The sequence below is a fragment of the Oncorhynchus masou genome, unplaced genomic scaffold, assembly GCF_036934945.1.
Source record: "Oncorhynchus masou masou isolate Uvic2021 unplaced genomic scaffold, UVic_Omas_1.1 unplaced_scaffold_1809, whole genome shotgun sequence".
In the NCBI taxonomy this organism is placed as follows: Eukaryota; Metazoa; Chordata; class Actinopteri; order Salmoniformes; family Salmonidae; genus Oncorhynchus; species Oncorhynchus masou.
The window spans coordinates 58,830-76,369 of NW_027016648.1; positions in this window are offsets into that span (position 1 = coordinate 58,830).

A 17,540-nucleotide genomic window follows, 5' to 3' on the forward strand; every position below is an offset into this window, starting at 1 on the left:
GGTGTAGGTGTCCTGGAGGGCAGGTAGTTTGCCCCCGGTGATGCGTTGTGCAGACCTCACTACCCTCTGGAGAGCCTTACGGTTGAGGGCGGAGCAGTTGCCGTACCAGGCGGTGATACAGCCCGCCAGGATGCTCTCGATTGTGCATCTGTAGAAGTTTGTGACTGCTTTTGGTGACAAGCCAAATTTTTTCAGCTCCTGAGGTTGAAGAGGCGCTGCTGCACCTTCTTCACGATGCTGTCTGTGTGAGTGGACCAATTCAGTTTGTCTGTGATGTGTATGCCGAGGAACTTAAAACTTGCTACTCTCTCCACTACTGTTCCATCGATGTGGATAGGGGGGTGTTCCCTCTGCTGTTTCCTGAAGTCCACAATCATCTCCTTAGTTTTGTTGACGTTGAGTGTGAGGTTATTTTCCTGACACCACACTCCGAGGGCCCTCACCTCCTCCCTGTAGGCCGTCTCGTCGTTGTTGGTAATCAAGCCTACCACTGTTGTGCCGTCCGCAAACTTGATGATTGAGTTGGAGGCGTGCGTGGACACGCAGTCGTGGGTGAACAGGGAGTACAGGAGAGGGATCAGAACGCACCCTTGTGGGGCCCCAGTGTTGAGGATCAGCGGGGTGGAGATATTGTTGCCTACCCTCACCACCTGGGGACGGCCCGTCAGGAAGTCCAGTACCCAGTTGCACAGGGCGGGGTCGAGACCCAGGGTCTCGAGCTTGATGACGAGCTTGGAGGGTACTATGGTGTTGAATGCCGAGCTGTAGTTGATGAACAGCATTCTCACATAGGTATTCCTCTTGTCCAGATGGGTTAGGGCAGTGTGCAGTGTGGTTGAGATTGCATCGTCTGTGGACCTATTTGAGCGGTAAGCAAATTGGAGTGGGTCTAGGGTGTCAGGTAGGGTGGAGGTGATATGGTCCTTGACTAGTCTCTCAAAGCACTTCATGATAACGGAAGTGAGTGCTACGGGGCGGTAGTCGTTTAGCTCAGTTACCTTAGCTTTCTTGGGAACAGGAACAATGGTGGCCCTCTTGAAGCATGTGGGAACAGCAGACTGGTATAGAGATTGATTGAATATGTCCGTAAACACACCAGCCAGCTGGTCTGCGCATGCTCTGAGGGCGCGGCTGGGGATGCCGTCTGGGCCTGCAGCCTTGCGAGTGTTAACACGTTTAAATGTTTTACTCACCTCGGCTGCAGTGAAGGAGAGACCGCATTTTTCCGTTGCAGGCAGTGTCAGTGGCACTGTATTGTCCTCAAAGCGGGCAAAAAAGTTATTTAGTCTGCCTGGGAGCAAGACATCCTGGTCCGTGACTGGGCTGGATTTCTTCCTGTAGTCCGTGATTGACTGTAGACCCTGCCACATGCCTCTTGTGTCTGAGCCGTTGAATTGGGATTCTACTTTGTCTCTGTACTGACGCTTAGCTTGTTTGATAGCCTTACGGAGGGAATAGCTGCATTGTTTGTATTCAGTCATGTTACCAGACACCTTGCCCTGATTGAAAGCAGTGGTTCGCGCTTTCAGTTTCACGCGAATGCTGCCATCAATCCAAGGTTTCTGGTTAGGGAATGTTTTAATCGTTGCTATGGGAACGACATCTTCAACGCACGTTCTAATGAACTCGCACACCGAATCAGCGTATTCGTCAATGTTGTTATCTGACGCAATACGAAATATGTCCCAGTCCACGTGATGGAAACAGTCTTGGAGTGTGGAGTCAGCTTGGTCGGACCAGCGTTGGACAGACCTCAGCGTGGGAGCTTCTTTTTTTTAGCTTTTGTCTGTAGGCAGGTATCAGCAAAATGGAGTCGTGGTCAGCTTTTCCGAAAGGGGGGCGGGGCAGGGCCTTATATGCGTTGCGGAAGATAGAGTAACAGTGATCCAAGGTTTTTCCGCCCCTGGTTGCGCAATCGATATGCTGATAAAATTTAGGGAGTCTTGTTTTCAGATTAGCCTTGTTAAAATCCCCAACAACAATAAATGCAGCCTCCGGATAAATGGTTTCCAGTTTGCAAAGAGTTAAATAAAGTTCGTTCAGAGCCATCGATGTGTCTGCTTGGGGGGGGATATATACGGCTGTGATTTTAATCGAAGAGAATTCTCTTGGTAGATAATGCGGTCTACATTTGATTGTGAGGAATTCTAAATCAGGTGAACAGAAGGATTTGAGTTCCTGTATGTTTCTTTCATCGCACCATGCCTCGTTAGCCATAAGGCATACACCCCCACCCCTCTTCTTACCAGAAAGGTGTTTGTTTCTGTCGGCGCGATGTGTGGAGAAACCCGCTGGCTGCACCACACCCGAGAGCGTCTCTCCAGTGAGCCATGTTTCCGTGAAGCACAGAACGTTACAGTCTCTGATGTCCTTCTGGAATGCTACCCTTGCTCGGATTTCATCAACCTTGTTGTCAAGAGACTGGACATTGGCAAGAAGAATGCTAGGAAGTGGGGCACGATGTGCCCGTCTCCATAATCTGACCAGAAGACCGCCACGTTTCCCTCTTTTTCGGAGTCGTTTTTTTGGGTCGCTGCATGTGATCCATTCCGTTGTCCTGTTTGTAAGGCAGAACACAGGATCCGCGTCGCGAAAAACATATTCTTGGTCGTACTGATGGTGAGTTGACGCTGATCTTATATACAGTAGTTCTTCTCGACTGTATGTAATGAAACCTAAGATGACCTGGGGTACTAATGTAAGAAATAACACGTAAAAAAACAAAAAACTGCATAGTTTCCTAGGAACGCGAGCGGGCGGCCATCTCTGTCGGCGCCGGAAGGCACATATGGTGTGCGTTATAAACCGAGGAAGACGTGGTGGGGAGAGGTAAGAACAGCGGCAACCAGCATATGTTTAATGAATTACAGTGGTACCCTAATATTCTCTCAGTTCATCACAATTGCGGTGTCTCCTAACCAACCGTCGGGCCAACTAGGGGCCCAAGGTTATCTTAAGAGCGGGTGAGGTGGCAATGACGGGACTGGCTTCCTCACATCAAAACATACCTGCAGACGAGAGACAGATGGATAGAGAGAGAGAGCATGATTAAACCCGGTTTGTTTTATTCTAACACGGCCAGTCATCTTAAATCAGGACGTGAAATTCCAAACTGACCTTGGATCATTAACGCTGGTACTACTACATCTGTTTGTAATAATTCTTCCTGTTGACCCAACCAAGTGACATCTCACCTATGAAGAGAGACTGTTATTGTGTGTGGTCTCACCTGGTGAGTGGCTACAGAGTACTTTATACTGAAAAACAGACACGAGGACAAACAATAGAAGATACTATGTGACGCAGACACCTATTGGAGTGTAACTGAAACATTTAAATATAGAGGGCTATGTGTCTCATCACTTGGTTATTGCAAGGCTAACCCGCAGGGAAGTCATAACTTGGCAGCAACAGATAGCCATTTTCACTGGACTGGACTGTGTTTGTGGGGTGCAAGTCTGTCAGGCATAGGTGTATAGGTGGCAGGGAAGTCAGGCGCAGGAGAGTCAAACGGAGTGTAAAATGGAGTCTTTTAAGAAAGTCCACGTAACATGCTCCATAACACTAAAAGGTACATACATAAACAAACATGGGTATGAGGACCCGACGCACACCTATACAACATAAAACTACACTGACATTAAAACAATCTCTGACAAAGACATGAGGGGAAACAGAGGGTTAAATACACAACAGGTAATGAATGGGATTGAAAACAGGTGTGTGAGAAGACAAGACAAAGTCAATGGAAAATGAAAAATGGATCAATGATGGCTAGAAGACTGGTGACGTCGAACGCCGAGCACCGCCCGAACAAGGAGAGGCAATGACTTCGGCAGAAGTCGTGACAGTACCCCCCCCCTGACGCGCGGCTCCAGCTGCGCGTCGACACCGGCCTCGGGGACGACCCGGAGGGCGAGGTGCAGGGCGATCCGGATGGAGACGGTGGAATTCTGATAACATGGAAGGATCTAACACGTCCTCCACCGGAACCCAGCATCTCTCCTCCGGGCCGTACCCCTCCCAGTCCACGAGGTACTGAAGGCCCCTCGCCCGACGTCTCGAATACAAAATGGATCGAACAGAGTACGCGGAACCCCCTCGATGTCTAGAGGAGGCGGAGGAACATCACGCACTTCAGCCTCCTGGAGCGGGCCAGCCACCATCGGCCTGAGGAGAGACACATGGAACGAGGGGTTAATACGTTAATTAGTGGGCAGTTGTAACCTAAAACATACCTCGTTCACTCTCCTCGGGACTTTAAATGGCCCCACAAACCGCGGACCCAGCTTCTGGCAGAGCAGGCGAAGGGGCAGGTTTCGGGTTGAGAGCCAGACCCTGTCCCCTGGTGCAAACACTGGGGCCTCACTGTGGCGACGGTCTGCGCCAATTTTCTGGCGCCTTATGGCATGCTGAAGGTGGACGTGGGCTGCCTCCCAGGTTTCCTCAGCGTGCCGAAACCAATTGTCCACCGCAGGGGCCTCGGTCTGGCTCTGATGCCAAGGAGGCTGATACCCTAATACACATTGAAAGGGAGTAAGGTTAGTGGAGGAGCGACGTAGCGAGTTCTGAGCCATCTCTGCCCAGGGCACGAACTTCGCCCACTCCCCCGGCCGATCCTGGCAATAAGACCGCAGAAACCTACCCACATCCTGGTTAACTCTCTCCACCTGCCCATTACTCTCGGGGTGAAAACCTACAGTAAGACTAACCGAGATCCCCAGACGCTCCATGAACGTCTTCCAGACCCTTGATGTGAACTGGGGATGTGAACTGGGGATCAGACACTATATCCTCAGGCACCCCATAGTGCCGGAAAACGTGTGTAAACAGGGCCTCTGCAGTTTGTAAGGCCGTAGGGAGACCGGGCAAAGGGAGGAGACAACAGGACTTTGAAAACCGACCCACAACGACCAGGATCGTGGTGTAACTTGGTGAACGTGGAAGATCAGTCAAAAAATCCACCAACAGGTGCGACCACGATCCGACGCGCACCTATACAACATAAAACTACACTGACAATAAAACAATCTCTGACAAAGACATGAGGGGAAACAGAGGGTTAAATACACAACAGGTAATGAATGGGATTGAAAACAGGTGTGTGGGAAGACAAGACAAAACCAATGGAAAATGAAAAATGGATCAATGATGGCTAGAAGACCGGTGGGTCGAAAGCCGAGCACCGCCCGAACAAGGAGAGGCAACGACTTCGGCAGAACTTGTGACAAAGTCTGAAAATTAGCAGCTGACATTAAGGTTTTTTTTAACGAATGCATGTGAGACAACTTCCATGTACACAAGACCGGCAGAGATGGAGAACACAGAACAGTTTAATTACCCCTGTTATGGACACTTGACAGTAATAAAGCTTCCACGGCCTGTTCCTTGGACAGTGAACATCTGGCAATATCTACATTTGACCCCTTGATCAGCTCGCTCTCTGAAAGAGAACAGCTTTTTTTATAGATATGAAGATAACCAAGATATGACCGTGTGCAAAAGTAAATGTGAATCAGCAGAAGTCATTTTCAGAATATGTCAATACAGCCCAGTGCTGCTTACCTTGAGATGCCATCTTCGTATGTGTCCAATTTGAATTCCTTTGGGTTGGAAAAAAGTTGGTTTCAGAACAATCATTTTTGATTGGAAATTTAAAAAAAAGTTGCTTGTGACAAATACACAAATGTATCTCCATAGCATATAACAATTTACTTGTAAATAACCACACCTTCATACAAATGTGCTACTGTATGCAGAATTCTTGACAACTGAAGATGCTGCCATATCCTGCCAGCACGCCCACAAGTGAGCCACTCAGGAGCAGAATGATGCGTGGAAAAGGGAAAACAATGAGATGGGAACAGCTGAACAATAGACTATTCAACCTTTACTAAAGAATAGTCTAATAGCTGTGCTAACGTTAGGTTTTTCTTTCCACACCTATTAGACCAGATTTGCCCTAACGACCAAAAGGGTTAGCTTGCTACTCTATGTAATAAAGTAATGACTTTTCAAATAAGTTACCTTACGTTATGTTGGTTGACAATGTTAGCTACTCTGTCCTTACGAACCACATAACATATCATTACAGCAGTATGTTCGCTCTGGCTATCTATAGGCTGGAAAATAGAACGAGTCACCCAAGGCTGAAAAACAACCTAACATTGGCTACACTGGAACAATAGCGTGAGCCCATAGCAAATTAATGGAATTGAACGTTCGCAGAGCCTGTTTTGACTGGAGTGACGCTTAGAATTAATTACATTAACCTCTGCGCACCGAACCCGTTAGCAGGATTAAAATTGACTACATACGGTGATCGCTACATAGTCATATTAAACATTCATGAAAATACAAGTGTCTCACATGATTCGAAAGCCTCGAATTTTGCTAATCCAACTGCGTTGTCAGATTTTAAATAGGATTTACTGCAAAATACAATGCGATTATCTGAGGATAGAGCCCCATAAAAAAACGATTTCAACCAGCACAGCCGTAACAAAATCAAATTGCAATAAAATAAATTGTTTACCTTTGACGATCTTCCTCTGTTTGCAATCCCAATGCTCATTGTTACACAATGAATGGTCTTTTGTTTGATAAAAGACATTTTTATAGCCTAACACGAAACATTTTGTGAACCGCTTGTTGTGAATTCCGTCTCATTCAATTTGAATACACATTCGATGTAAAAACATACTAAACGTGACTTTTCCAGTCATGTTTGGTTTCATTGCAATCAACTGGTTTGTTTGTAACGCAACCAAAAAGGTGTGTCATTTCACGGGACGTATTGACTGAAAGAAACTGATTTGACGACAACAAGTAATGACATTGTGCACCAGTGATTTGCCCGCTGTTTCGTTGATTGACAGTATTTTAACCCAATGACCACTGATCATCTTGAAATCTAGCTGGGTAGATAGCCAATGAGCTGAGGTAAACGGCAATATGTAATGGTTGTGTTGGAAGACCAACCCAAGAAGTAAACTCCGGCGTAAAGAGGGTCATTCGCCATTGAAGATTCATACTGGAAGGAGCGCATGTTACGCACAGCACTATTTGGTAAAGCGCATCTTCAGCTGTTTATATGTCAATCAGTATGGCGACTAAGTCAGGGAAAGCTAAATCTAAGTCTAGATATACAGATGTACACACAATTTTAGAATAAATTGATCAGGAAAGTGAGACAGAAATTGTTGGAGGATTCATTTAGCTAGCTAAGCTTTGATTACAAAATGGAGGAATATTTAGGCACAGGGACTATGGTGGTCTGCTTGAACCATGTAGGTATTACAGAGAGGGACATCGTTTGGACTGGTAAGTTCTTCTCATGCTAATGCCGTTGTTAGAAATTAATATAAAATATGTGATTTCAAATTTTTTTTAGTAGCAATATATAAAAATGTAATGAAATGTGTAAAGTACACATTGGCTATACATTGTGGGTGGGGGTGTTTGTATGTATGTGTATGACCCATAGACTGTGTGTATATATACACATATTGTGGATTAAAGGGAGCATGGTCGAGATGCGTGTCTGCCGCTCCACCCCCACATGAAATAGCCTATTTGAGGCTGTTGAGGGGGAGGGCAGGCCCACAACAATGGCCAAAGTGAAATGGAGACAGTAGATACAGCTGGTCTGTTGTAATATAATAAAGACAGTAGATCTAGCTGGTCTGTCATAATATAATAGACAGTAGATCTAGCTGAAATGTTATAATACAAATGAGACAGTAGATCTAGCAGGTCTATAATAATATATATACACTGCTCAAAAAAATAAAGGGAACATTAAAATAACACATCCTAGATCTGAATGAATGACATATTCTTGTTAAATACTTTTTTTCTTTACATAGTTGAATGTGCTGACATCGAAATCACACAAAAATTATCAATGGAAATCAAATGTATCAACCCATGGAGGTCTGGATTTGGCGAATTTTCCAATCTTGGTGTTCTCTGGAAAATGCCAAACATCCTGCATGGTGTTGGGCTGTAAAGCACAAACCCCACCTGTGGACGTCGGGCCCTCATACCACCCTCATGGAGTCTGTTTCTGACCGTTTGAGCAGACACATACACATTTGTGGCCTGCTGGAGATCATTTTGCAGGGCTCTGGCAGTGCTCCACAAAGGCGGAGGTAGCAGTCCTGCTGCTGGGTTGTTGCCCTCCTACGGCCTCTTCCACGTCTCCTGATGTACTGGCCTATCTCCTGGTAGCGCTCCATGCTCTGGACACTACGCTGACAGACACAGCAAACCTTCTTGCCACAGCTCGCATCGATGTGCCATCCTGGATGAGCTGCACTACCTGAGCCACTTGTGTGGGTTGTAGACTCCGTCTTATGCTACCACTAGAGTGAAAGCACCGCCAGCATTCAAAAGTGACCAAAATATCAGCCAGGAAGCATAGGAACTGAGAAGTGGTCTGTGGTCCCCACCTACAGAACCACTCCTTTATTGGGGGTGTCTTGCTAATTGCCTATAATTTCCACCTGTTGTCTATTCCATTTGCACAACAGCATGTGACATTTGTCAATCAGTGTTGCTTCCTAAGTGGACAGTTTGATTTCACAGAAGTGTGATTGACTTGGAGTTACATTGTGTTGTTTAAGTGTTCCCTTTATTTTTTTGAACAGTGTATATGTTTATTATACCTGTTGATTTAGGGCTCATATGGGAAGCTATTCTAACTGAACATTTTCTTTCGCAGTGACACTGACTCCAAATGGGAGCCCCCAGTGCCAAGGTGTTCATCCCCCACTGAAGCTGGATCATCCAGCCAGACACCTGTTGTCTCAGCGCTACTGGGGCATGGAACGCAAAAAAATGTCCCCATTTCAACTGCAATAAAAGACTACAACAAGAGCATGGGAGGTGTGGGCCTGTCAGATCCACTGATAGGCTATTACAATGTTCTCCATAATGATGAAATGGTAAAAGACCTATCATTTCATCGACATTGCTGTGGTGAATGCATTCATCCTACACAAGGAAATGGCTAAGAGCTGTGGAAAGCCACCCATCTCACAGTGAGCCTTCAGAGAGCTGTTCATCAAGGAGCTTGCTGGCTACAGCACCACATTCTGGCCCCTCTACCTCTGTCCCTTCTGCTCCTGCCACAAGTGGTGTTCATCTGCCCAAATGTATTTCTGCAGGCATGGATGTGTCTCAGGGGCAAAAGGGCACAGCATGGAGGCGTCGCTGTGTTCTTTGCAAAATGAAGTCCCCCATCACCTGCACCACATGCTTGGTGACCCTCTGCCCAGCAGCAGAAAGAGACTGCTATGGCACATTTACATTTACATTTAAGTCATTTAGCAGACGCTCTTATCCAGAGCGACTTACAAATTGGTGAATTCACCTTCTGACATCCAGTGGAACAGCCACTTTACAATAGTGCATCTAAATCATTTAAGGGGGGGTGAGAAGGATTACTTATCCTATCCTAGGTATTCCTTGAAGAGGTGGGGTTTCAGGTGTCTCCGGAAGGTAGTGATTGACTCCGCTGTCCTGGCGTCGTGAGGGAGTTTGTTCCACCATTGGGGGGCCAGAGCAGCGAACAGTTTTGACTGGGCTGAGCGGGAACTGTACTTCCTCAGTGGTAGGGAGGCGAGCAGGCCAGAGGTGGATGAACGCAGTGCCCTTGTTTGGGTGTAGGGCCTGATCAGAGCCTGGAGGTACTGCGGTGCCGTTCCCTCACAGCTCCGTAGGCAAGCACCATGGTCTTGTAGCGGATGCGAGCTTCAACTGGAAGCCAGTGGAGAGAGCGGAGGAGCGGGGTGACGTGAGAGAACTTGGGAAGGTTGAACACCAGACGGGCTGCGGCGTTCTGGATGAGTTGTAGGGGTTTAATGGCACAGGCAGGGAGCCCAGACAAAAGCGAGTTGCAGTAATCCAGACGGGAGATGACAAGTGCCTGGATTAGGACCTGCGCCGCTTCCTGTGTGAGGCAGGGTCGTACTCTGCGGATGTTGTAGAGCATGAACCTACAGGAACGGGCCACCGCCATGATGTTAGTTGAGAACGACAGGGTGTTGTCCAGGATCACGCCAAGGTTCTTAGCGCTCTGGGAGGAGGACACAATGGAGTTGTCAACCGTGATGGCGAGATCATGGAACGGGCAGTCCTTCCCCAGGAGGAAGAGCAGCTCCGTCTTGCCGAGGTTCAGCTTGAGGTGGTGATCCGTCATCCACACTGATATGTCTGCCAGACATGCAGAGATGCGATTCGCCACCTGGTCATCAGAAGGGGGAAAGGAGAAGATTAATTGTGTGTCGTCTGCATAGCAATGATAGGAGAGACCATGTGAGGTTATGACAGAGCCAAGTGACTTGGTGTATAGCGAGAATAGGAGAGGGCCTAGAACAGAGCCCTGAGGGACACCAGTGGTAGGAGCGACCTGTCAGGTAGGACGCAATCCAAGCGTGGGCCGCGCCGGAGATGCCCAACTCGGAGAGGGTGGAGAGGAGGATCTGATGGTTCACAGTATCGAAGGCAGCCGATAGGTCTAGAAGGATGAGAGCAGAGGAGAGAGAGTTAGCTTTAGCAGTGCGGAGCGCCTCCGTGATACAGAGAAGAGCAGTCTCAGTTGAATGACTAGTCTTGAAACCTGACTGATTTGGATCAAGAAGGTCATTCTGAGAGAGATAGCGGGAGAGCTGGCCAAGGACGGCACGTTCAAGAGTTTTGGAGAGAAAAGAAAGAAGGGATACTGGTCTGTAGTTGTTGACATCGGAGGGATCGAGTGTAGGTTTTTTCAGAAGGGGTGCAACTCTCGCTCTCTTGAAGACGGAAGGGACGTAGCCAGCGGTCAGGGATGAGTTGATGAGCGAGGTGAGGTAAGGGAGAAGGTCTCCGGAAATGGTCTGGAGAAGAGAGGAGGGGATAGGGTCAAGCGGGCAGGTTGTTGGGCGGCCGGCCGTCACAAGAAGCGAGATTTCATCTGGAGAGAGAGGGGAGAAAGAGGTCAGAGCACAGGGTAGGGCAGTGTGAGCAGAACCAGCGGTGTCGTTTGACTTAGCAAACGAGGATCGGATGTCGTCGACCTTCTTTTCAAAATGGTTGACGAAGTCATCTGCAGAGAGGGAGGAGGGGGGAGGGGGAGGAGGATTCAGGAGGGAGGAGAAGGTGGCAAAGAGCTTCCTAGGGTTAGAGGCAGATGCTTGGAATTTAGAGTGGTAGAAAGTGGCTTTAGCAGCAGAGACAGAGGAGGAAAATGTAGAGAGGAGGGAGTGAAAGGATGCCAGGTCCGCAGGGAGGCGAGTTTTCCTCCATTTCCGCTCGGCTGCCCGGAGCACTGTTCTGTGAGCTCGCAATGAGTCGTCGAGCCACGGAGCGGGAGGGGAGGACTGAGCCGGCCTGGAGGATAGGGGACATAGAGAGTCAAAGGATGCAGAAAGGGAAGAGAGCACAATCAGCAGCACAATATTGTGTAGAGGACTGAGGGTCTTCCAAATATTGAAAATGTTATTTTGTAAATGTATACAGATATATGTATGTATGTATGTATGTATGTATGTATGTATGTATGTATGTATGTATGTATGTATGTATGTATGTATGTATGTATGTATGTATGTATGTATGTATGCATGTATATATATATTATTATTTAATTATTTTCTCATGTATTTCTTTAGAATACCGTTTTGCTATTTTGTATATAGTTATTCCATTCAAAATGTATAACTTCACCAATTTGGCCACTTGGGTACATTTGGGCTACTTGTGTGGGACACCTGGGTGACTTCATGATAAATGTCATGTAAGCACACTCATTTTGGAAGTTATCAATCTGAAAGTACTGTTGCCCTCTTATATTTTTCTGAAATTGTCCCCATCATCCTATCTGAATGTTAGTTTTATCTTTAAAATGAACAAGATAAAACTAATGTTTTTTTCATTGTTTTATCTAAACCAGATCAATTGTGTTATTCTCCTACATTCAATTCACATGTACACACACTTCAGAGTGTTTTCTTTCAAATGGTACCAAGAATATGCATTTGTATGGAGACTTGATTACGCACAGGTGGATTGTATTTATCATCATTAGTCATTTAGGTCAACATTGGATCATTCAGAGATCCTCACTGAACTTCTGGAGAGAGTTTGCTGCACTGAAAGTAAAGGGGCTGAATAATTTTGCACGCCAATTTTTCAGTTTTTGAATTATTAAAAAAGCTTGAAATATCCAATAAATGTCGTTCCACTTCATGATTGTGTCCCACTTCTTGTTGATTCTTCACAAAAAAATACAGTTTTATATCTTTATGTTTGAAGCCTGAAATGTGGCAAAAGGTTGCAAAGTTCAAGGGGGCCGAATACTTTCGCAAGGCACTGTAGTTGTACAGGGCGGGGTCGAGACCCAGGCGAGTTTGGAGGGTACTATGGTGTTAAATGCTGAGCTGTATTCAATGAACAGCATTCTCACATAGGTATTCCTCTTGTCCAGATGGGTTAGGGCAGTGTGCAGTGTGGTTGCGTCGTCTGTGGGCCTATTTGGGCGGTAAGCAAATTGGAGTGGGTCTAGGGTGTCAGGTAGGGTGGAGGTGATATGGTCCTTGACTAGTCTCTCAAAGCACTTCATGATGACGGAATTGAGTGCTACGGGGCGGTAGTCGTTTAGCTCAGTTACCTTTCTTGGGAACAGGGACAATGGTGGCCCTCTTGAAGCATGTGGGAACAGCAGACTGGGATAAGGATTGATTGAACATATCCGTAAACGCACCAGCCAGCTGGTCTGCGCATGCTACTCTCTCCACTACTGTTCCATCGATGTGGATAGGGGGGTGTTCCCTCTGCTGTTTCCTGAAGTCCACAATCATCTCCTTAGTTTTGTTGACGTTGAGTGTGAGGTTATTTTCCTGACACCACACTCTGAGGGCCCTCACCTCCTCCCTGTAGGCCGTCTCGTCGTTGTTGGTAATCAAGCCTACCACTGTTGTGCCGTCCGCAAACTTGATGATTGAGTTGGAGGCGTGCGTGGCCACGCAGTCGTGGGTGAACAGGGAGTACAGGAGAGGGCTCAGAACGCACCCTTGTGGGGCCCCAGTGTTGAGGATCAGCGGGGAGGAGATGTTGTTACCTACCCTCACCACCTGGGGGCGGCCCGTCAGGAAGTCCAGTACCCAGTTGCACAGGGCGGGGTCGAGACCCAGGGTCTCGAGCTTGATGAAGGAGAGTCCGCAGGTTTTGGTTGCGGGCCATGTCAGTGGCACTGTATTGTCCTCAAAGTGGGCAAAAAAGTTATTTAGTCTGTCTGGGAGCAAGACATCATGGTACACGATGGGGCTGGTTTTCTTTTTATAATCCGTGATTGACTATAGACCCCGCCACATACCTCATCGGAGCCGTTGAATTGTGACTACACGGACGCTTAGCTTGTTTGATTGCCTTGGAGGGAATAGCTACACTGTTTGTTTTCAGTCATGTTTAGGGTCACCTTGCCCTGGTTAAAAGCAGTGGTTCGTGCTTTCAGTTTCACGCGAATGCTGCCATCAATCCACGGTTTCTGGTTTGGGAATGTTTTAATCGTTGCTATGGGTACGACATCGTCAATGCACTTTCTAATGAACTCGCTCACCGAATCAGCGTATTCGTCAATGTTGTTGGACGCGATGCGGAACATATCCCAATCCACGTGATCGAAGCAGTCTTGAAGCGTGGAATCAGATTGGTCGGACCAGCGTTGAACAGACTTGAGCTTCTTGTTTTAGCTTCTTGCAGTGGGATCTGCGTCAGAAATAGGAGTTCTATTCTAGCCCTTGGCAACGCAGACACTCATTGGCGCACACGAGCAGTGTGGGTACACTAATTGTGTCAGGATTTGGCCAGGGTTGTTCCAGTTGTTTGTCAGTAGATGTCCCCATTGTGCTTTTTGTCCTTATGTTTTTCCCTTGTTCCTCATTATTATTTGCACCTGTGTCTTGTTTCCCCTGAGTGTATATAAACCCTTAGTTTCCCTCAGTTCTGTGCTCTGTGTTTGTATGTTAGCACCCTGCCCTAGTGTTCCGTGTGCTCTTGTCGATTCCGGGTAACGTTCTTGTGGTATTCTGTTTTTTGTTTTTGTTTAGTTTTGGTGAGTTTCTTTTTAGGTCTTTTTGTGTTCTTGTGGTATTCTGTTTTTTGTTTTTGTTTAGTTTTGGTGAGTTTCTTTTTAGGTCTTTTTGTGTTTTACCTTCCACCTTTTGGATTTGCCATTTTTTTCTTTTAGGATTTTTTCTTTATTAAATACACCGTCTTAAGTACTGCTGTGTCTGCCTCATCTTCTGGGTTCTGCTGTCTATTCGTGGCTCAGTTGGTTAAGTGACTGTTTCTCACTCCGGAGACCCAGGTTCGAAACCGGGTCCTGACAAATTGAATAACAGATTTCAAAATGTATTTTAACCCATTAGTCACCAATGCGCTGGTTAACACGAAAACTGCCTTACCAGCTCTGCTAGGGCGAGTAAAATGGTCAGAGTTGAGTTGTTTATTTTATCAGAGACAGTGCACATTAATCAACGTTTCAGTAAAAGTGCCGGTTTTAGCCAGCCGGCTATTTTAACCGCAGTCCCTGGGCAGGTTATTAAAAACAATTACAATATAGACAATAGCAACATAGAACAAAAAGCAGCAAGCAAAATTCATAAAAGCAACAAAGTGTTTCCACACCTCACAATCTACAGACAGCCATGGAAAGTGGCAACACACAGCTTGGGACCATGTTCACAAATCTGATTTACCTTTAGCCATGTCTTCAAGCATTTTGTGAAAGTGTGATATGTGGTGCAGTTGTGTGTCTGATGGCAGTGTATTCCAGACATGGGAAGCTCTCACAGAGAAGACAGATTTACGAAAGGTGCTTTTCCTTAAGGGAACTATACAGTTACCTCTCATGGCAGACCTTGTGGATCTGATGCCATATGTTTGGGTTTTCTATTTAACAAAAATACTGAGTGGAAGGGGAGCCAGGCCATTTAGGATCTTGAATACAAGACATGCGTCAGTGTATTACACAAGATTATCCCAACTCAGGAAGCTCATGCTTCTGAGGATGTAACACTGATTATGGCTATTGGGCTTCCTATCAAGTCCTTTGAAAGCCTGTTTGTAGACAGACTGAATAGGTCTTAATGTTGTACAGCAAGCTTGGGCCCAACTAGTCAAGTAGTATGTTAAGTGAGGGAGAATCAGATTTGAAGTACAGTTTTAGTCAAACAACTTTGTATAAATCGGAAATGAGCTAGGTTGAATTGTTATTTGAATTACCTTTTTCACATGCTTTTTAAAAGAGAGGTTGGAATCAAGTATAATGCCAAAGTACTTCAAATCAGATACCATCTGGAGCTTCTCCCCTGACACATAGGCATCTGTTTCCCTCTGAAGAACATGCAAACAGTTTCACATTGAGATGCAAACACGAGTCACTTTGTAACCTGGACCATTACAGTAGTGAGTTCTTGTGCAGCTTGTTGTTTGCATGTACATATATAATCACTGTATCATCTGCATACATTTGAACTTCAAACCCAGTACAGACAGAAGGCAGATCATTAATGTACAGGCTGAACAGGAGGGGCCCCAGTATTGACCCTTGGGGCACGCCCACATCGTAGCGAAGAGTGGGCAACAGCTCATTGCTCACTCTGACACAGTTCTGCCTTCAAGGTATGATTTCATCCATCTCAAGGCATCAGGGGAAAAGTTGAACTTGGACAATTGTGACGAGAATCTCATGGTTAACAATATCAAAAGCCTTCCTTAGGTCCAGAAACACAGCCCCAACAACGCCCCCTTTGTCCATCTTGGACTTCATTTTCCAGAAGAAAGCAGTTGGCCTTTTCTGTGGAGTGTTTTGCTCTGAAGCCAAACTGCATGGAGTGTAATGTGAAGGGGCTGTTGTTGAGGTGGGCAATCAGTTGTTCTGCTGCATACTTTTCAACAACCTTTGACACCACAGGTAGTATACTAATGGGCTTGTAGTTACTCACTTCAGCAGGGTCGACCAATTTAAAGATGGCCGTTATTATGGCCGACTTCCATACCCTTGGAAACACCCCGAGACCAATAGATGTGTTGGTGACCTTAGTAATGGGGCCAATGAGTGACTCTTTGTAGTTAAGAAAGGTAGAGTCCAGCCCAAACACATCTTTGGCTTCAGAATTCTTTAGTGAGCTAATCACCTTCACCTTTGACTCATAAACCTCCCTTAGGTTGAGCATCATTTACTAGCACTGAGCCCAATAAACCAGAGTGGTTTCATTTGGGGCTGGAAGTAGCTAGCCAACATTAGCTTGGGTCTTTTTTAAAGACTAGAACATCCAGTGTACGCACCGAGAGCGAAACGGTCTGAATGGAAAAAATATTAAATAAAATCAATCCAATATACTAGTTATTCAAAAAAAGTTAGTATTCCGTATTGACATTACCAGCGACTACAAAATGCTGCTCAAAGTTGCCCTCTGGTGGTCAAACTAGCAATAACATAAGTGGCTGAGAATTAAATGATGTGCCACAAAATGTAGCAGCACGCAGGGTGTACAGCAACTTTGAGGATCAACTATACAGTTGACCGGGGTAGCTCTAGCAGGGAAGAAATTTGCTGAACTGACCTGTTGGAAAGTTCACATCCTATGACAGTGTCCCGGTCAGTCACTGAGCTCTTCAGTAAGGCCAACTACTGCCAATGTGTTATGGTTTTCTTCTATCTCCTCCTCTGACGAAGAGGTGTAGCAAGGATCGGACCAAAATGCAGCGTTGTAATTTTGATACATGTTTAATAAAGAAAGAAACACAAACAATACAAAACAAGAAACGTAACGCAAAAACCTAAACAGCCTATTTTTTTTATAAAAAATTATTTATTATCTTCAATACCATTCATTCTTTACAACTCATAATTTACATACATACTCAAATAATGGTATTTTAATTAAACGAATTAAACCCCAAACAAAACCTCAGGGGAGCATCTTCCCTCCCCGTCACCCCACAAAATACCTTTCCTTATCTCCCCGTCCCTAATCTATCCTCTTACAAATCTAAATGACACCCAGCCCTAAACCCCCCTTCCACCTCTCCCGAGCAGCATGCTGTCCCCACTTCCTCTCCTCTCTCTTCATCCTCCCCCTCAAATCTCCTTCCACCCTCCTCACTATCCCTTCCACCCCCCAATCTCTCCCTGTCTTCACCATGTTCTGCCTTGCTTCCCACAGCCCCCGTTTAAAGAGACTCATGAGAAGCCAGAGCAGAAACTTGTCCCTATCCGTCCCTCTCGCTCTCCCTACACCCCTCTCTAACCTGGCCCACGTCAATACAAAATCCCCCTTTACCAAACCTAACAACACCCGTGCCCTAGCCCATACTACTCCGGCAAAGGCACAGTCCCAAAAGACATGGCGCACAGTCTCCTCCCTGCCACAAGAGGATCTTGGACAGGTGGGGGATTGCACCAAACTATACCAGTACAAGATGGAACATACGGGAAACACTTATGAAGGCTCAACCAATTCAGGTCCTTGAGCCTGTTGTCCAGACCCCGC